We start from the raw sequence: 4458 nt of genomic DNA, 5'->3' as shown, positions 1-4458 counted from the left end.
GGGCGCGGTGGCTCACACCTGTAATCCCAGCACTTTGGGAGGCCGAGGCGGGTGGATCATGAGGTCAAGAGATCGAGACCATCCTGGTCAACATGGTGAAACCCCGTCTCTACTAAAAAAATACAAAAAATTAGCTGGGCATGGTGGCACGTGCTTGTAATCCCAGCTACTCAGGAGGCTGAGGCAGGAGAATTGCCTGAACCCAGGACACGGAGGTTGTGGTGAGCCGAGATCGCGCCATTGCACTCCAGCCTGGGTAACAAGAGCGAAACTCCGTCTCAAAAAAAATAAAATAAAATAAAATGGAGGACAAAGAACTGAACAATCTGACATGCTGATTCTTTGAAGAGAAATTTAGAACTCATTGTATTCAACAACTCCTTCCCCTTGAATTTTTTACAGCTTTCTCTTCAAATGTCCTTAAAATGTCTTGGCTTGCTCACGCCTGTAATCCAAGCATTTTGGAGGCCAAGGCGGGCAGATCACCTGAGGTCGGGAGTTCAAAACCAGCCTGACCAACATGAAACCCCATCTTAAAAAAAAAATGTCTTGGCTTAGTTGTTCTGCTTGATTTTCTGAAAGAAGCTTCTCTGAATAAGGTGGAGGGGAATTAAGGAAGATTTTAGTAAGTGCTACTTTTATGAGTCTTTGCACCAGCCTACTGACTCATGGTATGACACAATGCCTGACAAGAATGAGTACACCTACTACAGCTTCAAGAGAAGAATCGAGGCTATGATTCCTTTCCATTTACCGAACCATTTTTCTAGCCAGCCTGTGAAGGGGTCATTTATCCTTGAGTTTTTGGTTAACTCATTGGACAGAACAGTTAGACCTTGCAGTGCCTTTGTTATACTTCCATCAGGGGTGGTATTGTTTGGGATGAAAGTACAACACTGAGTTTTAATCATGATACAAATTCTTCTTCTTTCTGCTAATATCATATCCAAAGTTATTCCATTTTCCTACGCTATCTGGCTAGCAGCCCCTAATTATTCAGCTATTTCTTTGATACCATAATAGCATCTCTAGTGTAGTTAATAAACCGCCGTTGGTTGTAATAAATGTAATTTATCCAATCTACGTTCTTATTACTTGTCACCTACCAAAATATTGACTCAAATCCTGCAGCTAATTGATCTCCGGCTTTAAATGTATCTGGTACTCCTCATGGATCTCCAATTGCATCTAAATAAATGTGAGAATCGAAAGACTCATAAGGGGCTTCTCTTGCTTTATGATGTTGTATTTTTCCTTCCTCTGGTTAATGAGACGCCAGGGTGAAACTAGAGCACAAGTGCCACTCTAATTACTTGGCAGAGTGTCCTGTAAAGGTCCACTACAATACCACCGTACATTGCTAGGGATGAACAAGGGTAAGCTCTTGAAAAGTCTTAAGCTCCCTGTATCTCTTCAGGTCTCCAAGGAAAGCTGTTTCCTCCTTGTCATCACAAACACGAAATGAACTTACTGTCGGGAGACAGAGGCTGGATGGCCCTCGGGGGCTGACCTGCAGGGTGTTGAACTTTGGGATATAGCAGAGAGAGAGCTTGGCATGACTTGTTACCCCAGGCTGTAAAATCTTGGACAAGAGCTACCATACAGCCCATGCCTGGTTGACTGGAGAAGCATCCTGGTGGAAATGGGACAATCTGGGCCTCTGACCTGCCATGCATACGAGCATAATAATTGCTTTTGTTTAACGTGGGGCATTTGTATCTTGTTATCTTATCTCTATTGCTAAAGTTTATTTTAAATCATTTACTTCTACAAAGTCTACTTTGGTCCTATTATTGGGCATAGAAAGGATGACAGTTTGATCAGAAGAGGTCCAAAGGAGAAGAGGGGGAGGGGGACAAAAAGGATGAGGGATTAATAAATGCATTTCGAAAGACTTTATGAGGTCTGTACCAGCCAACTTGGCTCTTGTACCGTAGAAGCAACCCAACGTGGGGTCAGGGTTGGTAGAGGTAGAGGTAAGAATTGAGAGCTGCCCTGGATCGAATTGGTACTGTTGACAATTACTGGGTTTTTTTTTTTTTAAAGAGACAGGGCCTCGCTATGTTGCCCAGGCTGGAGTGCAGTGGCTATTCACAGGCGCGATCCCACTACTGATTAGAACTGGAGTTTTGACCTGCTCCACCTCCAACTTGGACTGGTTCACCCCTCCTTAGGCAACCTGGTGGTCCCCTGCTCCCAGGAGGTCACCATATTTATGCTGCACTTAGAGCGGACACCCGATCGGCATAGCACACTACAGCCCAGAACTCCTGGGCTCAAGCAATCCTCCCACCTCAGCCTCTTGAGTAGCTGGGAATACAAGCACGTGCCACTGTGCCGGCAGTACTGTTGACAATTAGAAGGAACACTTTCTTTGGTGATACGGAGGTATGGCTTTAGAGAGGTGTAGCCCTTTAAGGAATTCCTCCTTGTTCCCCAGTGGTCCATAGGACATCATCTAGGAGGGACAGCACCATCCTGGAAACTTGCCTTCGTTTAGTTCCTAAAATTTGAGAAATGTGGGGGACTTGGTTTCTATGAAGCAAGGGTCACAGAGGTTAAAAGTCACCTTGGAACGACAGATACATTTTTCTGAGGAGGCCAGTTACCTTTGGTTTTGGAAATCCCCACAAGGTTTGGCGAGACAGGCCATTAAATGTGATTGTCTAAGGAAAAGGTGACCTGGTTACATTAATAACAAGGTGGTCAGCAATAGAACAAGGAAAGAAGAAAGAGTAATAAAATAAATGAAGGAGGGTTAAGCTTTTCTTAGCGTTAGTTTGGTAGAGTTTCCTGGGACTATGGCCTATGACTCCGGAGGGGATGGTGCTTTCTAGACTCAGGTGTGATGGGTCTGTCCTCTTTCTGCTGTCTGGATTGCAGTTTTGATAGTTAGGAGCAGTATGTAAGGTTTTTCCCAGGCTGGTTTGAGCTGTTCCTTCTCTCCAACTTTTGACAAGGAGGTGGTCCCTAGGCTGATGTTGGTATACTGGAAACTCAAGGGGTGGCACCTGTGCAAAAAGACCTGTTAGTTCTTGGGGAAGAGAAAGTGGAAGATACACCAAGTATATAATTTCTGAGAAACTGATCTTTGTTTCAAATGTAGAAAGATCAGTAGTAGAATGTAGATAAGGCAATCCATAAAGCATCTTATAAGGGGATAGGCCTGTGTCTTTTTGGGGAGCAGTTCAGACTCTCAACAGGGTGATAGGCCTTTCTACTTTCCCTGATGAAGGTGGGTGCCAGGGAGTATGAAATTCCTATGTTATATCCATTACCTGGATTAAATTCTTTCTTTTTTTTTTCTTGAGACAGAGTCTCGCTCTGTCTTCCAGGCTGAAGTGCAGTGGTGCGATCTCGGCTCACTGCAATCTCCACCTTCTGGGTTCAACTGATTCTCCTGCCTCAGCCTCCGGAGTAGCTGGGATTACAGGCACCTACCACCACTCCCAGCTAATTTTTTTTTTTTTTGTATTTTCAGTAGAGACGAGGTTTCACCATGTTGGTCAGGCTGGTCTCAACCTTCTGATCTGCCTGTCTCCACCTCCCAAAGTGCTGAGATCACAGGAGTGAACCACTATGCCCAGCCTACCTGGATTAATTTCTTAATGACATGTGCAGTGAAATGAGTCCAGGAAAATAAAAATCAGGCCAGGTGCGGTCATTTCACCAATGAATTGGGCAACACTTCATTCCATAAAATAGAATGAGTGTTCCAACAAGTTAAACAGAGGAGGTCGGTCTTACAGACAGAAAAGAGCTAAGGAAAGGAGAAAACAAAACACAGCTTGGTAGCTTCCTTTTTTTTTTTCAGATAGGGTCTCACTCTGGCACCCCAGCTGGACTGCAGTGGCTCAATCATGGGTGACTACAGCCTGGACCTCCAGGGCTCAACTGATTCTCCCACCTCAGCCTTCCAAGTAGCTGGAACTACAGGTGAATTTTTGCTATTTTTTGAAGTAATGGAGTTTTGCTATGTTGCTCAGGCTGGAGATAGTTTCAAAGCTACTTTCCTTGTAAAGGTTAAAACAGAAGGGATTTCCTTAACATGGTGACTAAAGCTGGTCTGTTTGGAGACTTGGGTATTATCTCTGTCTCCTGATTTCCCAGATGGTAACATAAACAACTTCTTTTCCTTTCTTTCCTTTTTTTTGAGACGGAGTCTTGCTCTGTTGCCCAGACTGGAGTGCAGTGGCGTGATCTCGTCTCACTGCAACCTCTGTCTCCCCAGTACAAGTGATTCTCCTGCCTCAGCCTCCCAAGTAGCTAGGACTACAGGTGTGTGCCACCAAGCTCAGCTAATTTTTGTACTTCTAGTAGAGATAAGGTTTCACCATGTTGGCCAGGATGGTCTCGATCTCTTGACCTTGTGATCTGCCAGCCTCTGCCTCCCAAAATGCTGGGATTACAGGTGTGAGCCACTGTGCCAGGCCTCATTTTTTTTTTTTTTTTTTTTTT

This window comes from Cebus imitator, unplaced genomic scaffold (assembly GCF_001604975.1).
Source record: "Cebus imitator isolate Cc_AM_T3 unplaced genomic scaffold, Cebus_imitator-1.0 Scaffold218, whole genome shotgun sequence".
In the NCBI taxonomy this organism is placed as follows: domain Eukaryota; kingdom Metazoa; phylum Chordata; class Mammalia; order Primates; family Cebidae; genus Cebus; species Cebus imitator.
Note: the sequence above shows the minus strand (reverse complement) of the source record.